This window comes from Cynara cardunculus, unplaced genomic scaffold, assembly GCF_001531365.2.
Source record: "Cynara cardunculus var. scolymus isolate 2C unplaced genomic scaffold, CcrdV1 Un_Scaffold_1832, whole genome shotgun sequence".
Lineage (NCBI taxonomy): Eukaryota > Viridiplantae > Streptophyta > Magnoliopsida > Asterales > Asteraceae > Cynara > Cynara cardunculus.
In genome coordinates, this window is record NW_020200888.1 from 75710 (window position 1) to 97121 (window position 21412).

Consider the following 21412-nt stretch of genomic DNA (forward strand, 5'->3'; position numbering starts at 1 on the left):
CTTCACACATATGTAGACGGGCTTGTAATCACTGAGTACCGCTTCAGATCACGTACTCGCCAGTCTCTAATCTTCAGTTTCAGTCTTCGACGTCTGCTGAAGGTTCTTTGGTGTGAGTGTTGTCTTCTTGAAGTATTGCTGTCTCTGATAGATTTACAATGCAAGTTCTTAAGTGATCACTAAACATATTTAGTGAAGGTCGCTGGAACTGAAAAGACAGAAACATAAATACAACGTGCAAGTGAAAAAGGATTATCATCAAATCACTGAGAGAAATTGAGAAATTAACTCATCTTCAACAATTATTAATCCTGTAGTCCTTTCCCTTGTTGTTGCCGGATCAGGACTTTCAACGTTAACCGCCTGAGAAATTGACTCCTTTTCAACACTTTGAACACGACCAGACACAATATATCCGGATGAGAAATCCGGTGAATTCAAACACTTAGACAAATTTTGCACACTTAACAAAATTGAATACGGACGTAAAAAGTCAACAAGTCAAGTCAAACAAGTCAACAATTCAATATACGATCAAATTCGCTCAATTACAAAGTCAAACTATTCAATCCATTCAAAAAGTCAAAGAATTCAATCTGCTTAACAAGTCAAAATCAAAGTTCGATCAAAATTTAAATCGCACAAAATCAAACGGAAAGAATTAAATCGCACACGTTACAGTCGGATTATCTGTAAATCGCACACTAAATCGCTTATGGTTACAAACGAATTATCAACAAATCGCTCAAGTGATACTCGATTTATCCTAAATCGCACAATCAAGAATTCACAGAATATCCAAGTCTTAAATCGTACACGCACTCGATCAAGAGTTATACGAATTAATATTCAAACACAAACACAATTTTAACACCTTTTTACCAAAAATTTGGATCAAAACGTGAAAAATTATGAGTTTTTGAAGAACAAAAACTTTTTCGTATACTCAAAATTCGATCAAAATCGGTTCAAAACTTGATTAAAATCCAAAATGATGTGAATCAAAGATGTTTAGATAGTAATTGCAAATATAATAGTGCAAATTTTAACAATTAACACTAAGAAATGAAGTGATTAGAGCCAAAAATGTGCAATCCGATAAAAAATCTCAAGAACAGGCGATGAACATATGAAGAACAGTCGATTAAATCCACTAAATCTGTGCAACATTCCTCGAAAAAATTGAAATCCTCTTATCAAATTGCTGCAATCTGTGCTCTGATATCAATTGATGTTCCCAAAATCATACAAATTAGATTAAATCTTCAAGAACTTGAATCAAGATGAATAGAGAGAGATTTACCACCAAAGTTGAAATGTATTTCTTGAGAGAATTTCTACAATGATTAATCAGCAACTAATCTGTAATGAACTGAACTAATTACAATTAGAGAACTAAAGACTATTTATACTAGGAAATAGTAATGGCTAACTATTACAAAAGAATTACAATGGGAGAACTTGAATACAACAATAAAGCACATTCTTGAACCCAACAGGGAATACAAACACACAAATATTTCACTTTTTAAAATCCTTTATTGATAAGAGAAGATCAATACATAATTTACAAATTGTTTGCAAAATAAGACAAGATACATAACTTATCTAAAACAACATAAGGAGAACACAAGATACAGAAAAACAAGGAAGAAAATCTTCTAGAGGTGAGCTTGTCTTTTGTCTTCAGATATACAGACTTTTGGCCGTATATGAACAATGGTCGTTCACAAAGTAGGTAAGAATGTTTGGATACAATAGGGTGACTCCATATGAGTGTTTTACTTTGAGAGGCATAGGTTTGTCCTTTGTGTGCAGGGAAATAAGACAAAAACTAATCTTGATCAACAACATTCATTTGATCGTTGACACTGGAATAACTCTAAAGTTTCTTCAGTGTTTGCTGAATCTTGAAGGATCTTAAGGTATGAATTTTGTCTTCTTGAAGATGACTTGTTCCTTTGAGATGATCACTGTACAGACTCAGTGATGATCGCTAAAACTGAATAATCAAAACTAAGTACTCTTTAGTTAGATAAAAAAGATCATCATCAAATCACTAAGAGAGTATGGATCAATAATATCCCCCTATTTGATGATGACGAAGCAACATAAAGAAAATTGCTTAGTTGATACAATATGGAAAAAGGTACGTGTAAAATACATGTTCCTTCTTACTATTTTTAGGATTCTTTTTAGTGATAGAGTTTATTTAAAAATTCACTTATTTGTAAAGGATTACAAGGAAAGAACGAAATTGCATAATATGAAAAACTTAACACTAAGAGCATATTCACTAACTAGAAAGGTGTTAGAGAATGTAAAGGATGAATAATAATCACAAGTACATATCCCATTTATTCTTTTCAGGGATCTTTTTTTTAGTGAACCAATCATCAATTGAATATCATTCAAGACAAAATATTACAAATGATTACAATTGGTTTTGGTTGATATAATAGAAAAAGGGCTATACAGTGAAAGAAAAGATAAAACATATACAAGGTTTACAAGATTGAAAGGTTTCTAATCTAGATCGTTGAAGTTGATATCGTCAGGGACATCTTCTTCTTGAATCTTTCTTCTGAGCATTTTCTTTCTAATCTTGTAGTCCATCATCTCTCCAAAGAGGTGTTCGTTCAGTCAAGTTTGAAGATATTCTTTATGATCCATTTGGTAGAGATGGAACTCAGATACTCGTTAAAACCTATATTGACCATCGTAGTCAATGAACACAAGTCCATATTCAAGTTTCACATGCACTGTATTGGGAATAAAAGGTTCCTTTTCAGGAAGTGACATATTTAACATTGAGATATCTGGCTTCTTCCTGTTCTTGACGAGTTCATCCACAGAGAATTTGGTTTCATGCTCTTTTCTGTGGGACGAACCTTCTCCAGAAGCAAAAAGGTTGTTTCTTCTTCAAGAGGACTTCTGTGGCAGAGGAGGAACCTCGATTATGTTCGACACTTTGTTGAAAAGTTCATTAAAAACATCTTCAATGTAGTCCTTATGATTCGATTTGGACTTTTGAATTGCCTGTCGAATCTCGAGCTATTCATAGAAGCCATCTGGCTGAGGAAGGAGGGATACTCCATAACAACATCGTTGTTCTCTTGGAAGATGACCATAGAAGCTAGAAGACCACCATCTTTCATTCATCCACTGATTCTGACGTTTGAAATCTTGTGAGGGCTCATTATTGTTTTGATCCTTTCTCTATACCAATTTAGATCATTATCCTTCAGCGTCTGCACCCTTTGTCTTTTCTAGTTCAACTTCTTCCAAGAGTAGGGCTTGAGCACTGAGGGGTTCATTATATGTGAACATCCCTTCTACATGAGCTTCTTCGGGTAGAGTTTTGGCTAACTCCAGATTGTCTTTAAGTTATTGTTGATGTAGCTTCATCTCTTATTCAGCTTTTAGGGATTCCTCGCATCCAACTTCAGAGAGGAAGTCGGACTCACCACATCCAGATGTACGGAGAGGAACTTTTACTCTGGATTGGTGAAGTTGACTTAGAAGCTGAGCTATCCTCAAATCTTCTTCAACCTCAGAGCTTACAGGTTGTATAGGGATGAGGTTGTAACTTGCAAAATCACTATCTACATAACCTATTAGGTCGAAACCTGAGTCTTTAGGATACCAAATGCACATATTACGAGTACCTTTCAGATATCTGAAGATGCATTTTATGACAGTCAAATGAGATTCTTTGGGTTCAGATTGATATCATGCTAGAGACAAGTAGAATACATGATATGAGATCGGTTAGCTGTGAGATACAACAAGGAGCCGATCATTCCTCTATAGACAGTAACATTTACAAGTTTCCCATATGGGTTTGTCATTTGTGTACAAGAGGATTAAACAAAAACTAATCTTGATCAACAAGATTCATTTGATCGCTGACATTGGAATAACTCTAATATTTCTTTAGTGTTTGGTGAATCTTGAGCAGACTTCTCATATGTTTGTAGACATGCTTATTATCACAAAAACATCATTAGATCACAAACTTCTTGTCTCTATCTCCAGTTTTATCTTTGACATCGCTGAAGGATCTTGAGGAGTGACTTTTGTCTTCTTGAAGAATACTTGTTCCTTTGAGATTTACAATATATGTTCAACAATCACTGAACAAATTCAGTGATGATCGCTAAAATTGAATAATCAGAATTAAGTACTTTTCTATAGGTAAAAATAATGATCATCAAATCATTGAGAGAGTATGGATCAACATATGTCAAAGCTGAAGCAGACTTCGTTCTCTGGAATCAGAATGTTGGGGTCGTCCATGACCTTGAAGACCTTCTTCCTTCCACCTCTGCATTTGCGAATGCTGGTGATGAAAAAGGAGAAGATGAAGAAGAGGATGATGAGGATCCCGAGATCCCTAACTTAGGTGTTGATCTTGGTGATGGTGATGATGATGATGTCATTTTGACTCAATTAGACTCGTTAAGGAGAAATATGACCAAATGGATATATTTTGGACATTAAGACCCATCCTACCTCATTTAGTTCCATTAAGGTCTAATTAGACTAATTATGACCCATTTGGTACCATTATGACCCAATTAGACCCAAATAGAATGATCATGCCCATTATACCCATTAAGGTCTAATAAGACAAATTAGGACCCATTTTGACCCGGTTAGACTCGTTAAGGAGAATAGGCCCATTATAACAACTAAGACCAAAAGGACATATTTAGGACCACTAAGACCCATTCTACCTCAATTAAACCCATTAAGGTTTAATCAGACTTATTATGACCAATTTAGTACCATTATGACCCAATTAGACCCAAATAGAATAAATATGCCTATTTTACCCAATATGGTCTAATTAGGCTAATGATGACCCTTTAAATGTCATTTTGACCCATTTAGACTCATTAATGAAGAATAGGCCCATTATATACACTAAGACCAAAATGGCTCATTTAGGACCACTAAGACCTACACTACCACAATTAGACCCATTAAGATCTATTATGACTCATAATGACCCATTTTCCATTCCTTAGACCAAATGGACCTATTAAGGTCTATTCAAACTCAACGAGATCCATTAAGTTCTAGTTTGACCAATCATGACCCATTTAGTGTCAATTTGACCTAATTTGACTCGTTAAGGAGATATAGGTCCGTTATACCCACTAAGACCAAATAGACCCTAAAGACAAGGAAAATCAAGATTAAACTAAATGTATTCTCTCTCTCCCCTAGGAGATTTTGGTGATCATGGAGAAGAAGGTTGATAGGCTTCGATTTGATGTTTGCTAGTGCTTGGATCTCCATCGTTTTGGTATTGTATGCTATGGTTTTTGGTTTTTATTGGCTGCTCTTAAGAAAGTCGATGACTTATAGGGTTTCTTGATCTTCAAGCATTGTTCTTTTCCATAAGGGGTTCGGCTAGGGTTCTTGCTTGTTGGCGTTGATTTTTCTAGGCTTGGGTGAGACTCTTGGTTGCTGTTTCGTCCTTGGTTAGACTCTGGCTGATGTTTCGAATGTGATTTTAGATCTAGTCATGAATTCCAAATCTGGTAAAGGCTTTTAGGGTTTGTGGTCTAGGGTTCATCATTTTATGCACCTTGGCTGCTGGTTGTGTTGGTCCCAGACGGATCTACAAGAGTTTAGAGGTAACAGTTTATAGAAGGGGGGATGAATACAAAAACAACAACTTTCACTTTTTAAAATTCTTTATTGATAAATAAGATCAATACAAAATTTACAGACTGTTTGTAGAACAAGATAAGATACAAAACTTATATAAAACAATCTAGGGAACACACAAGATACAGAAAGCAAGAAAGAAAAGACTTGCTAAAAGAAGAATTTTTTTTTTTTGCTAAAGAAAGAGCTTAGGTGATGTTCTTCACTTGAAGTAAAGATAACTTCATAAGATTAAGAAGTCTGTGCTTGTAAGGAAGTGTCTTCTTGGGTAGATTTTGATCTTCAGGGTGTATGCTTCTTGGTTTTGAGAAGGAGAAGCTTCTCAGCTATTTATACCCATTGCATTAAATGCAAGTCAAACAGTACAAGGCACGTGACAAGCTTATAGAGATGAGTTTTTCCTTTGTCTTCAAATATTAAGGCTTTTGTCATATATGAACAGTAATCTTTCACAAAGTAAGTAAGCACATTTGGAGACAATAGAGTGACTCCATATGAGTATTTCATTTTGAGAGGTATGAGTTTGTCCTTTGTGTGTAAAAGGATAAGACAAAAACTAATCTTGATGAACAAGATTCATTGAATCGCTGACACTGGAATAACACTACGGTTTCTTCAGTTTATGCTGAATCTTGAGTAGATTATTCACATTTGTAGACAGACTTATTATCACTAAAACCACACCAGATTACGAACTGCTTTTTTATGTATTTAGCTTTATCTTCGATATGACTAAAGGTTCTTGTGGTGTGAGTTTTGTCTTCTTGAAGAATACTTGTCTCGAGAGATACAATACTTGTTCAACAATCACTGAACAGACTCAATGATGATTGTTGAAGCTAAATAAAGAGAAAGTACTTTTCATAAGATAAAAAGGATCATCATCAAATCACTGAGAGAGAAGAACAACAATCTCCCCCTGTTTGATGATGGCAAAACAACATAAAAAATTTCTTAGGTATGCCAGTAAGGAAAAGGTACTAGTAAAATACATGTCCTTTTTACTATTTTGAGATCTTTTTCAGTGATAGTTTTTATTATGAAAATATACTTTAATTGTAAAGGATTACAAGGAAAAAAATAAACTTACACAATATAAATAACTTAATACTGAGAGCATATTCGTTGACAAGAAAGGTGTCAGAATGTTAGAACTGAAAATCAGTGTTAAATTGTATTCGTCTTGAAAATTAAATATTGTCTATAATTGTAAAAGTCATCGTGTTTGACTTTTCTAGATAGTTTGACTTTGACTATTAGAGTTTTACTTTGACCCTATATAAAGGGTTAGTCTTTGTGTAATTTTTGTAAGAGCTCATTTGTAATATCAGTATACGTAATAAGAGTTTGACCATTCTTTGAACATTGACTTTTCCTCTCATCTCTCTCATTGTGTTCTTATTGAAGATCTACCAAATCTGCCATGATTATGAATGTTTTGACTGAAGATTGATTCAAGTGGAACAACAATTGGTATCAGAGCAAGTTGTGCATGAAATCAAGAAAAGGAAATCAATAGATCTAAAAAATTGTTGAAGAAATTTTCTGTGTTCTTCATGATATTCATCTTGTTCTTCATTTTTCTTTGAAGTTTGATCCAATTTTTTTGAAAAATATTGTGTTTTTGTGTTAAAACTTGATCAAATTGTTCATAATCGAATTGTGAATCTTTGTTATATACAAAATTTTGCGTTTTGATCATTAGTTTTCAAGTTTTTGTTCAAATTTGTGATTTGAAATTTTTTCGTGTTCTTGATAAATTTCATCAAAAAGTCTATTTTGATCTATTTTTTGTGTGAAATGATGTAAATTTTGTGTTTTTAGTAACATTTTGTTCTGAGTTTGTTAAATCGCTTAATAAAGTTCTTTGAATTGTTTGAACTTTGGGTAGACTAAAATTTGGGTTGAATGTGTAAATCTCTCAAGGTGATCAAATTCATTTTCATCGCTCAAGATCTTGCACTAGGTTTGTGACCAGATTCAACAAATTTGCTCAAGTAGTTTGATCGGACTTCTGTTCATCGCATGGAGTTGTGATCGAATTAGGACTTGGCCAATTTTTGTGAAATCTAAATCGATGAACACTATGAACAAATCAGCCGGATATCTAAATCGCCTAGGTTGATCGATCTTGAGTAAATCGCTTACCAAGTTATCCGATTTAGGACTTAGCCGATTATGCAACAAGTTAACCGAACTATTAATTGGATAACAAGCTAAATCGCATACCATTGTGACCGGACTTGGTCCAAATCGCTTGATAGGGTAGGCGGTTTAAGGACTTGGTCATTCTTTAACAGAATACTCGGAATTCGTAAGTCGCTCAAAAGTTTTGGCATGACCGGATTAACACTTCATCACTTTCTTCATTTGTCCGAGCTACTCCTAAATCGCACATAGGCATGTCCGGATCTACTGCAAATCGCCTGAGGTATCACCCAATTTAGGACTTAGCAGCTTTTGTAACAAGTTGATCGTGGATTAAATCGCACATCATTGTTATCGGAGTCTGGTTATATCGCGTGACTCAGTAACCGGAGGTTGGGTAAATCGCTTACATTGTTGGCTGGTGTGTGATCGGATATTATAATCGCACAAGGAGTCGACTGGATATCTAAGTCGCTCAAAGACTTAGCCATTTTGCGTTATTCATAAGGTATCCGGATATCTTCCTCGGTAAGCCGTATCCGGTTTAACCATTACTCGGCCAACAACCATCTTTTTCCGTGTCCGGATTTGCATTCCTCGGCCATAAGTTTCAAGTGATTTATTTATTTCTCGGTAATCTCTTAGCCGATTTAGTCATCCTCGGTTACCTTGGTGCATGTTTTGGGTCTTTTTCCGATTTGGGAGCTCGGATAGAGTCTTAGCAAATTTTTCTTGATTTCTTGTCCGAGTTCAGTAGTTTTTACTGTTTTTAACTGATTGAGATTTTTTAACTATTTTCCGTCGCGTAAATTGTTTCTTATCAGTTTAACTGTTTTAAACTGTTTTTAACACGTTTTAACTGTTTTCAACAATTTTGACTGTTTTTTACTGATTTTTTACAGTTTTTCATCGATTTTCTAATTTCTCATTTGTTTTTTAAGTTTTTCTAATTTGATTTTGAGCTTAATTGTTTTTGATTCTTTTAACTAATTTCACAGCATTTGATCCGTTAATCAATCTGATTGAAAAATGACAGTTTCATTGGAGAGAGAGAATAAAGATTTGAAGGATAGAATTTCAGAGTTGGAAAAGAGAGTAGAGGACTATAAGGATAGATACTTAAATATGTTTGATGAGAATTACGCTGATAAGAAATTTATTAAGGATCTGCAAAGAGAAAATAAAACTTTGAGAGAAAATTCTGAAAAAGATTTATCAGCTAAGGTTAGTGAACTTGAGAGAGCTCTGGACACAATAAGAAAAGAGTGTGAAGTAGAATTGAAAACTTGGAGTGAATCTAACAAAGATCTATTTGACAAACTCCAAAAAGTCCAGAGTGAACTTAATGTAGAGAGAAAAACTCCAATGAATAATATTGAGACTGATAATGATTTGAGTAAATAAAGGAGTTACTAATTTTAGAGGAGGAAAAAGTTAAAGAGGCTGAGAAGAGTTTGAATTTTGAGAGAATAGAGTTTGAAAAAGAGAAGAAGAGATTTTTTGAAGAAGAGAAAAAGTTTGGTGCTGAAAGTGTATCTTATGAAAATAAGATAAACTCTCTTGAGCTGAACGCCAAAATGCTATTAAAGCAAATCTCAGATTTTGAGCAGCGGATAATCTTGAAACGAGCCAAGAATGATAAAGAGAAGAAAGACATCACAGAAGAATGTATGAGCCAGACTAAAAAATTGTCTGACAACATTGCTCTAAAGCTAAAAGCTTTAGATGAAGAGAAGAAGCAATTTGTTCTTGAAAAGCGAAATACTGCAAAAAAATATGCAGCTATTGCTAAAGATCTTGATGAAAAGAAAAAATGGCTTGACATCGCTTCTGAGAATGAGAGGAGTAGCTCAGATGAAAAGAGAAGAGAGTTTCATAATCAGAAAAAGAAATTTGAAATACTGAAGAAAGAGTTAGAAGGTAAACTCCTTAATACTTCAAAGAAATTGTCTGATGTGAAGACAGAACTTGAAGCTAAACTGAAGATGAGAACTGAACTTAAAGAGAAGTATGATTTAGTTGCTGATGAACGAGACCATCTTTTAAAGAAAGTCAAAGACTTTTCTTGTGCTCAAAGTTCAACTGGTTCTCCTTCTTAGTGTAAAACCAACTTTTATGACTATTCCAAATCGAACAGTTATTCAAGCAGCCCTAAATCAACTGTTTCTAAGAACTATTCTCGTTCTTCTAATCAGTATTATCAAGGGTATGTCATTGGATCACCCAATTACTCATCAAAGGTTAAAAGCATTTGGGTCAATAAATCTAAATCTATTTCATCTTGTATCCCTATTGTTACTAATAATCTTCCTTGTTTTTGAGATCTACTACTGATTTAATTAATCTTAGCAAGAGAAGAATCATGTGCTCCACATGCAAAACAACAAATTTTGTGAACAAGAAGACGTACAACAGGTGGACTGCTGATAACATATTTCAGATGAATTGGAAAGGTAATAACAGGTATGATAACAATAATCTGTATGAATCTTATTTTGTATATAATCATCCTGTTAAAAGCGCGAAAAAGAAAACATCAAATAAAAATAGATGGTTTGGCAGTTATAACATCCCACAAGCTGACACTAACAAAGAAGGACCCAAGTTCGTTTGGGTACCAAAATCTGTTTGATTTCATTTTGTAGGTGCGTCATTACTGTGCTGATCAGAGATTCGTACATATGATGCACAAATTCAGGGGGAGGTTATAATTTGTCCAAACAAAGGCTTCTGAACAAGATAGTTTAGGACCAGTGCTTTACTGAGTGTGGTTTCTAAACACCTAGTTTAGGACCCGTGTTAAACATGTTTCCTTATTTTTTTTAATTTTTGAGCTAAATCGAAATATTTCTTAAATCTATTTTCTAGAGGGAGTCTCTAGAAATTTCAATAAAAGTTTTTGGCAAAAGGCAACTGTTTTTCGGAAACGAGTACATTTTCTGAACAGGTATTTCCTGAGATTTTACTTGCGTAATCTCTCATCGTACATAACTCCAATACCTGTTTCATCTATTCTTCAAACTGTTATTGTCACGTCTCTTATAAGAAAATCATTTTCGGTGATAATACGCTTGTTAGTTATCAAAAGTTTGTTTTCTGATTTGTTTTTACTTTGGTTGATATATATTTCTTGATTCTTTGAATAATCAGAATCTGTAAACTTGTTCTTATAGATCTTCCTTCATTTCTCTCACATTCTGAATATCTGATCTTTGAATAATTTGATTTTGCATATCACTCATTTGTTTGATTGTGCTTCAAAGTTACATCTTGATCAATTTTAGTATGATCATTGTGCTTTATTTGCAATAACATTTTGATCAATCACTGTGATCAACTGAGCATACTGTAAATTTTTAGGAGGAAATGAGTGCTTAACAGAAATACCTCTATGGAATGTCAGAGCCGACAAACCTACCCAAGAGGACAACCATATCTGAGTGAGCTTAAACTCAAAAAGGGTTTGTGTGCTGAGACTAAAATGAAAAAGAGAGGGGTAATTGTTGTGAGCTAAAAAAATTGATGAGAGTTGTGTCAGGATTAAAAGAATACGAGAATCCTGTTTCAAACTTCAAAATATCGGGCATACCACATTATCTATTAGTTTTCAATTCTTTCGAGACTGATATTGAAAAAGGCAAAGCCTAGGCCAATTCTTGTTAGGAGAAAGTTGATATTGAAACAGAAGGATATATGTCCCCCCTTCAAGTCTTTTTGATCACTAATTGAGTATGATAAATTTGTGTAGTCCACACGAATTATCTTTTTGAGCCTAAATAGAAGCATTAGTTGCTTTATGTTTCTACACTACACAGATTGCAATTTATATGTTATTTTGCCGAAACATTCATAGATATGCTATTTTTAAGCTACCGATGATTGAATGGAAAACCTGGTGAGATGAACCTCTAAAAAGTCTCATATATACAGTACATCTGTTGTACTGAGTAAATCTTTTATACTCACAGGCCAATTTTTTTATAAGATTGAAAACCATTTCATACGTTGAAATTGGATGTTACCTTCCCATTCCCTTAATCTGAAAAGATTAAACAAGTGGATTTGAAAAGATCTACTTACAATTTCATGAATTGACGGCTTTCGTGGAAAATTTCATTCATTCTTGTGTATGATGTAATTTCATCATCAGAGGGAGTATGTAATAATGAATGAAATGACCAATTTCAAATGATATAAGACGAGCATGATATATAAGATCAAGGGGGAGTAACAACAAAAATCGGCAATAGACTCAAAGGAGTGTGACGGGAGATAATTACCGAAGATTATTCCTGTGCTAAAACGTTTGAGAGTTTTTGAATGTGAAGATCATCCTTACAAAAGTTTACTGATAGAGATTTCTCATTAAAGTGAATGTTTGTGAATTTTATCTGAAGAAGTTTATTTTTGAAGAAGAATGTTACTGATTTGTTTGTCTGAAGATTTTTTTGAAGATCATATATGAAGTTTGTTACTGATCTGTTCTACTTTGTCAAAAGAGAAGATCATCGTATTCTACATTCGAGGGGGAGAATGTTAGAAGATTTTCTCATCAAAAGACCGTCTGAAGTTTCAAAGTAAAGATTGTTTTTGAAAAAGTCATAGAGTGCTTAAAGTGACAAATTTCAAACGAGATTCAACGCGCGCAAAGTCTTTCAAGTCTGAATACAAAGGGGGAGAATGTTAGGATTGAAAATCAGTGTTAAATTGTATTTGTCTTGAAAGTTAAATATTGTTTATAATTGTAAAAGTCATCGTGTTTGACTTTTCTAGATAGTTTGACTTTGACTATTAGAGTTTTACTTTGACCCTATATAAAGGGGGGGTTAGTTTTTGTGTAATATTTGTAAGAGCTCATTTGTAATATCAGTATACGTAATAAGAGTTTGACCATTCTTTGAACATCGACTTTTCCTCTCATCTCTCTCATTGTGTTCTTATTGAAGATCTACCAAATCTGCCTTGATTATGAATGTTTTGACTGAAGATTGATTCAAGTGGAACAACACAGAGAATTGAAGAAATAAATAGAACTCATAAGTGTGTGTCCCATTTATTCTTTTCAGGGATTTTTTTCACCGAACAAATCATTTTATTGAAATATCTTAAAAGACAAAATATTACAAATGATTACAATTGGTTTTGGTAGTCTTAAAACATAAAAGCTATACATTGAAAGAAAATATAAAAGATATACAAGATTTTACAAGATTGAAAGGTTTTCTAATCTAGATTGTCGATGTTGATGTAGTCAGGGACATTTGAAAAGCCCAAAATCATACAAATCTGATTATGATCTTCAAGAATTAGAAATAAGATGAAGATTAGAGATAATATGATCACCAATTCTCTTGTAGATTTCTTGAGAGAATTTATAGCACTAATCAATGATTACAGAATTGTTAATGACAATTACAAAGCTAATAACTATTTATACTAAGGAAGGCATTAACGTATCTATTACAAAGCATATAAAATAGAGAACTTGAATACAACAATAATGCACATACTTGAACCCAACATTCTCCCCCTTTGGATTCAAGATCAAACTCTCGTAAATCTTGTCTTTCTGAGTCCGAGAAGTTTTTCCAGCCTCCTTAGTGCATTCCGATATTGAATTTTCTCCTCAAGTAGATTCAGGGCATTGATCAACAAATATCTATCTTTTGAACTCATTCTCTCTGACTCCACAACTTTATCATTGTTTACTCTCCTCAAGTCAAGTGCCCGTCTCACCAGTCTAATAGTACCATCGGAATACTTGTTTAGCTCGCTGAATCTCATAAATTTCTTTACTTGATGCTCAACAAAGTATATCACCCAGAACTTTGGTTGTTCAAGAATCATGTAAGCTGGATAGGCATCAATGTCTTCTAACTCTTAATCGGGTCTCTTCAGATTAATGATTCTTTGATTATCTTCAAGACCCATCTGAACATCAATAACCATGGCCACCTTAACATGACTTCGCATAAACCTTTTAATTGCACTAAGGGCAACAAGAGCTCCATCTTTCCTGTTTGTCATGTTCTGGATTTCACAGTACATATACTCCAGGCCTCTAAATATAAGTTTGAGAAATCAGCTTCATTAAATCTCCAGACTTTACCATCTTGTCGTGTCACAGTGAAGACCGGATACCAGACTCTGAGAAGTCTTTGAGCATCAATCTGTTTAATTGACACAACTCGATGTTTGGTCCTTACTTCACTGATAGGGAGACGCTTGGCTTTAAGGAAGTTCTTGTACTCCAAGCGATAATATTTGGTTTCCTTGTGGATACCAAGAATTTTATCACCACTTAGAGCTTTACGATGTCGGAGGAAGATACCAAAGTAGATATCTTCAAGATACGGCTCTCGGATCCTAGCCCTGTCATACCCTGGAACATTAGCTCGAATAATGAATGGCACATAATTCTACGAAAAAATCTCTGTCGGATCAAAAGGCTTTCTAGGAGTAGGAGTATCAGATGCACCGACTTCAACTGCAGTAGAGGGTTCCGGTAATGTTTGACGATCACCCTGAAATAGGAAAACTAGGTCTTCATCATTGATGTCAGCTTCAAAGTCAAAGTATAACCCGGATGACTCGTCAATATTCTCAATATCTTCTCCGAAATCTTGTTCTCCACCCAGTACAGTAGCAAAAACGTCATTAAACCCGATATTGGCCGACAAGTCCAGTAGCAACCTTGTTCCTACCGTGGAGTTCGCCGGCTTTTCAACCATTGGCTCGATCGCTGGACTTGTCTCCAACTCTTCATCATCTTCTACAACAATCGCCTCAATGATTCTTTCCCTTGTAGATTTCGAGGCAGAACCTTCAACATTCACGTCTTGAGTAGCTGGCTCTCTTTCAACACTTAGAGCTTGAGCAGACGTCTCAACCACCCTCTGTCTTTTCCTCTCCCTCTCATGATGATCTGGATCTTCCAGGTCATCATGCCTTCTTTTGAGTGTGGTGGCCTGAGCTTTGCACGTCTCTTATAGAATAGATACCCGTTTAGAAAGGGCATCCATTGAGTTTTAAGAACTTGGGTGTTTGATGTGATTAACTTACTAACTTTGGTGAAGCTAGAAGCAACCACATCCTGAAAGGCTAAAAACTCCGAGGCTCGAACAGGGGGGTTTTCATCAATCTGTTGTCGTAAGAGCCCAACCAAATCTGCATCTTCTGCATCAGGATTTTGGGATGCCATCAACTTAGCATAAAGCAGGGATTTGAGTTCGTCCACCAATTGCTCTTGTATCGTTGGAGGCTCAGGTATAGGCGGTGGTGATGGCGTAGATGGTTGCTCTTATTCTACGTGCTCTTTCCCCTTCAACAGTTTTTTGATACTTGTAATCTGAGCATCCATATTATCTTGAACAGCCTTTAGGGTGCCGTCCAGATATTCCCTTGACACAAAGTCTTGTAAACTAACACCTGGATCACTTAGATTACCAGTTGAGACAAGAATTGAGTAAACTGTTGTTCCTACGTTCAGTGTTGGCATAGTGATAGCACTGGTAGGACTTTCGACCGGTCCTTGTGGGAGGTCAATCGACACCACTCTGATCGTTTTGGCTAGTTTACTTAGAACTGCAATTGGAGCAATAGATGCTCGAGACTCATGTGTACCTATGTGTATCAGCTCTAGACTCAAGGTGCACAAAATCAAAATCGTAGGCTAGGGCAGCGACCTACTAGTTTCAATATCTACATTCTCCAAATGAGAAGTAGATAGTAGATATGCTAAGTCCCCGTGTTCAAATGAAACAGCTGGTTGTTGAGAACCAGTTGAGTGGTCAGGTTGGGTGTGCAAATGCATAGCTGGGCTAGCTATGTCTTGTTCAATACCAACATTCAACGAATGAATGTCGATAGCAGATGTGGGTGCCCGGCTATGTGTATCCGCTAGGAAAGGAGCTTGAATTTGATTTTATGCTCCACTCACACCCTCACCATATTCTTCTACGTCCCGTTCACTCAACCTCTCAACATTTTCTACTTCAGCTCCCTCATCTCCTCCTTCTACTGGAATATCAGACATGTCTTCCAGCATTCTATCATAATCATCTGGTCTGGCTCCAAAGTCATCAATATTAAATGAAAGAGAATGCAGACTTGGATAAGTCTGTGGAGCATCAAACTCTGGAAAGATTTCATCGATATTCTCAACCACTGCTCCTATTTGAATATTCTGTGAAGGAATCGGTTGAGCATGGTTGTCAGCATCATCATCATCATCATCATTATCATTATCGTCACCCAGAGCTGCCTGATTGTCGGATACAGTATCTTCCGAACTTGATGAAGTTATGGAAGTACTATCAGATGAAGTACTGTTCTAATCAGAGGCTCCCCGCTCCTGTTTATCCCTCTCTATTACATTTTCTCTCATCACACTGCCCTGTTCAGGTAACCTGTGTTCCTGAACTCTCTCACCTACAGCTAACACATCTCTCTCAGCTGAGGCATGGGATGATCCTAGGGTAAGTTCAACCGGTTCTGACTGAACTATAGGATTTATAACTCTCCTATAATCTATCACACACTGAGCCCTCTGATCAGCAAAGACAAAAAGCTCTGGTGGAATCCCCATAATTGAATCTAAGTCTTCAACTTCGGTATGCTGCCGAAGTCTAGACATGACGAACGTCGACCCTATTTCACTATTAGCTCTGGCTGGGATATCTTCATTTGAGTTCATCATTGCCTTTATGAACAGTTGTAGAAATCTCTGAAAAGGCACAAATTTTTCTGGCTTTTGAAGGAAATCTCTTTGCATTCACGAGCTCAACCAGTTCATTCCAAATGATGAGGGCATAGTCATAGTTGCGTGAAAAGACTATCCCATGAAAGAACTTTAGGAAAGAACTGCTGCATGTGTCGATTCCCGTAGTCTTGGAAGTCAGACATCTGTTCAGGATTGAGAAAAGCAGATGCCAGATCGACGGTAGGAAACACCGTTTGAATTGAGACAGGTTAGTCAACTCTTGCGAGTATGCTAACCGTTTGATGTCACAACATAGTTGATCATCTGTAATGAATGTCTCAAATCCTGTAGAACTTGTTCCGGGAAGACGTAGAATTCTTCTCAATCTTTTTAATGTCAATAGGCTGACATATTCATCTACAACTCCTTCGAAATAAAAGGTTTCTCGGTCTTTGGCCAATGTTAAAGTGCTCCAGAATTGTTGTAAATACACCATTGGAACTGGTGTGTGGGTAGAATGGGAGTAAAAAATTGGGTGTCCTCTCAGGATTTCTGGTATTATCTGGTATTCGGCTGGCATATCAAAACTGAAGGAATGGTTGTTGGGTTTTATATCTAAGTATTGGCATTGTGGGAAAAGTGTTTCTGCGGGTATTGGTTCATTAATAGGCTGAGGAGGGTTTTGGATATTATCAGATCTGACAGAGGGAATATGGGATTCCTCATCAGACTGATGTTGTATTTCCTCCATTTACCTGTAAAATATCTGAAAATATTAATACTTGTATTATTCAATGCAAATACTCTAAATCAAAGTAAAAAAAAAAATTAAGATTAAAAAAATAGAAGATAAAAGAAATTGAACTAAAAAAATTTATTAACAAAAAGAAAATTTAAAAAAAGAATAACACTAAATTTTTTTTAACTAAAAAAAATTTAACAAAAAGAATTTAAACTAAAACAAACAATTTTTTTAAAGAAATCTAACACTAAAAAAAACTTAAAAAAAAAAGAATCTACAAGAGATTTGGTGATCATAATCTCTCTAATCTTCATCTTATTTCTAATTCTTGAAAATCATAATCAGATTTGTATGATTTTTGGCTTTTCAATTGGTATCAGAGCAAGCTGCAGCAATTTGTTTAGAGGATTAAATAATTTTATCAAGAATTTTGCACAGATTTTAGAGGATTTATCGATCTGTGTTCTTGCTGTTCTTCATCTGTTAATCGAGTTCTTAGTTTAGAATCATAATTTGGGCTGAAATCGCTTGGATATTGACTGTTAATCGATAAAATCTACATCGCTGAATTCGTAATTTGATTTAGAACAACTTTGATTCACATTGATTTTTATTTTAAACAAGTTTTGAACCTGTTTTGATCGAATTTTGAGTTTACGAAATCTACTGGTGTTCTTCAAAAACTCATAATTTTTCAAGCTTTGATCCAATTTTTTGGTGAAAAAGTGTTAAAATTGTGTTTTTGCTTGAATACTAGTCTGGTTAACTCTTAATCGATTTAAGTGTAAATCGCCTATAGCTTGTTCGATTTAAGACTTGTAATATTTGTGAATTGATTTTGTTCGGATTAGGTTAAACCGGGTAAGTCTTAATCGGATTAAAGGTAAATCGTTGGTTTCTTCGTCGATTTAGTAAGCGATTTAGGTTAATCCGCTTGGTAAGTAGTTTGTGTGTTGTGCGATTTATTTTGTGATTTGTGCGATTTATTCGTAGTCCGGTTGTAACCTGAGCGACTTTGTGAGCGATTTAAGTGTAGTGTTGAACGATTTAGTGTGCGATTTAATTGAATTGATTGTATGCGATTTAAGTGATCGAACTTTGATTTACAGTTTGTTGTCCTTAATGACTTTAACTTCTTGAACGGATTTTTGAACGGACTTTGACTTTCATTTGTGATCGATTTAAATCTTTTTGACTATTTGAGCGATTTGATTTTACGCGGACTTGATCGTATTTGACTTGGTTGACTTAGTTGACTTGACTTGTTGACTTTTTACGTCCGTATTTCTTTTTGCAAATTTGACCAAGTGTTGAAAACGTCCGATTTGAGATTTCTCATTCGTATTGAATTTTGTGCCTTGTCCGTATTGAGTTTTGAGTATCCGTATTGAGATTTCTTAATTGCTTAATTTTTGACTAAGTGTTGATATCCACCGGATTTCTCATCTGGATTTGGTGCTCTTTGTGCGATTTAAAGTCCTGTGTTGCCCGGATATCTAATCCGGATAACTTGCTTTAGTTGGAAATTCAAGTCAATCTTGTTGTCTAGAGTTCTAATCCGGATAAGCTTGATCGGATTTCTAATCCGGATAAGCTTGTGTGCTTAAATTTTTCTATGTCTTGAATGTATGCAAATTCTTGTTTGAGATTTAATTGATATATTTTTGAATACTGATCCTTTAATACGAATTTTGAACTGCAGTTGATCCTACATCATACATAACTGAAAAAATGAGTTCAAGAGAAGCAAGCCACTAGTGCTGTTTAGAGGAGACTATAATCAATGGAGGGACAGATTCCTCAATTTCATAGAGAGAATGAAAGAAGGTAATCTGATTATGGAGTCCTTGATGTAAGCACTGACCAATTATATCTACACCAATATTGACAACCATAAATCATCTGGTCACAACATGTGGGTTCAAATTAAAAAGATGATGATGGGTTCCAAAGTGGGAACTTAGTTGAAGATTACAAATTGTATTTTTGCATATGAAAAATTTAAAGCTAAAGATGGTGAGAGCCTTGATGATGTCTATGATAGGCTTACCAGATTGCTAAATGAGCTGACCAAGAACATAATCTCTAAAACTGTMATAGAGATAAATGTTAAATTCCTCGGCAATCTTCAACCAGAGTGGAAACCTTATGCTAATCATATCAGATTCAACAAATCATTATCTGATATTGACATACATGAAGTTTATGAAACTCTAAAGCAGATCGAGGAAGAAGTTTTGGAGATCTGAGATTCCAAGAAGAAGAAAGAGAAGGAAGTTGCTGATCTTTAGCTTTCGTGTCTGAGAAGAAAGCAAAGAACAGATCTGGGAAGCAAATAAAAGAAATAAGTCAATCAAGCGAATCTGCAGATGAAGAAAGTAACAGCTCAGATTCAAACTCTGAAATGTCTGAAATAAAACATGCCATGGCGATGCTGACTAAAGCATTCCAAAAGAAGTTTTAAAAACGGCCACACTCGAACAACCAAAGATTTTCGTCCAGCTCAAAATATGAATTTAAAGATAAGTTCGGCGAGAAGAAGAAATATGAAGAAAAGAGATTCGAGAAGAAGTACAAGAAGAAGCCGGAAGAGAAGAAGAAGTTTGTTAAAGGCGTAGCAGATGACCACACAAAGTGCTACAACTGTGGCAAGCTAGGCCACTTTGCTGTAAACTGTAGAAATACCGACTACTACAAAAACAAATTTCTTCTCTCTAAATAACGAGATGCGGGGAAAGCACTCATGGCAGAAGATGATCACTGGTTAAATCTAACCGATGAAGAGGAAGAAGCTGAAGCTGTTGCACACGTTTGTTTGATGGCTAGATCTGAAAACTGTTCTTCAGATGAAGAAGAAGAACAGAGTGCGGAAATGGAAGAAGAGGTATTGGAGCAATCTTGCATAAAACAGATGCAAAAGATGATGCTTAAACTCCAATCCTTCCAGTAAGAATTAAAAACAGAAAAAATGCGTTCAAATAATTTTGAAAAAGAATTAAAAATGCAAAAAGAAAAATACATCAAATTATTTGATGAAAATGCTGGAAACTTGGACTGGGCTAAATCTTTGTTATCTGAATCCAAATTTGATGAAAAATCCAATATATTAAACACCGAATTATCTAATTCCAAGGAACGATATAAATCGTTAGAATTGGTAAATGAAGAACTAATGGTTAAAATAAGTAAGCTTGAGCTTCAAATAATTCATTTAAATGAAAAACTGAAGTCTAAGGAAGAAGTTTTGTACAAAAGAGGACAAACTGATCAAACCAACTGAAACAAGATTTTTTAACCCTCGGGAAGGGGTTGGGGTATGAAAATCCAAATTTTTTTGGAAATGCTTTATATTATGCCCCGACTCTATACAAATTTGAACATCTTGATTGCGGACCCGAGTTTTCAATAAAATTTACAAAATCTTCTGATGAGGTAGAATAACGAGAAGATTTCAATCGTCAAAGAAAAGATAAAATGCAAGTTCCGTTTGACTATACAAACTTAAATGAAAGTTATAAAAATCAAGACTCTGCACTTTAAACAGATTATTTTCACAATTATTCCAAAGCAGAGCTTGAATCAAAACCTGTTGAACCAAAGTTTTATACTCATACCTTAATTTTAGAAAAACAAGTGGTTCAGCTGGAAATTTTTTTAAATGAAGAACGACTTTCATTTAATCAACAAAAACAAGAATTTTTAAATAAAATTGAAGATTTACAAAATTCTAAAACAAAAACGGAACATGTTGAGTCTGAGTATTTTTCGTGCGATAAATCTTTAAGTGAAGCTTCTGATTCAGATGAAATAAATATTTTAAGTGAAGAAATTAATTTTTCAAATATCTTGAATTCAGATGTTCGTTTAGATAATGAAATTAATCAGTTTGATTTTTCAAAGAAATTACCCAGTCATGAAGATTTTTTTGTTATAAATAATATGACTGAGGATTCTGTTCTAGCTTCAGTGTAACACCCCTGTCCTGCGTGGTCAAAGACGGAAGATGCCACAATTGGAATAAGAAAAACAACAACGCGCTATATAAAACAGAGCAGCTAATAAAATTTATCAAAAGATAATTACATAACCATAGACGGAGATAACGTGTCTCAAAATACGGTTTCAAAATACCAGTATGT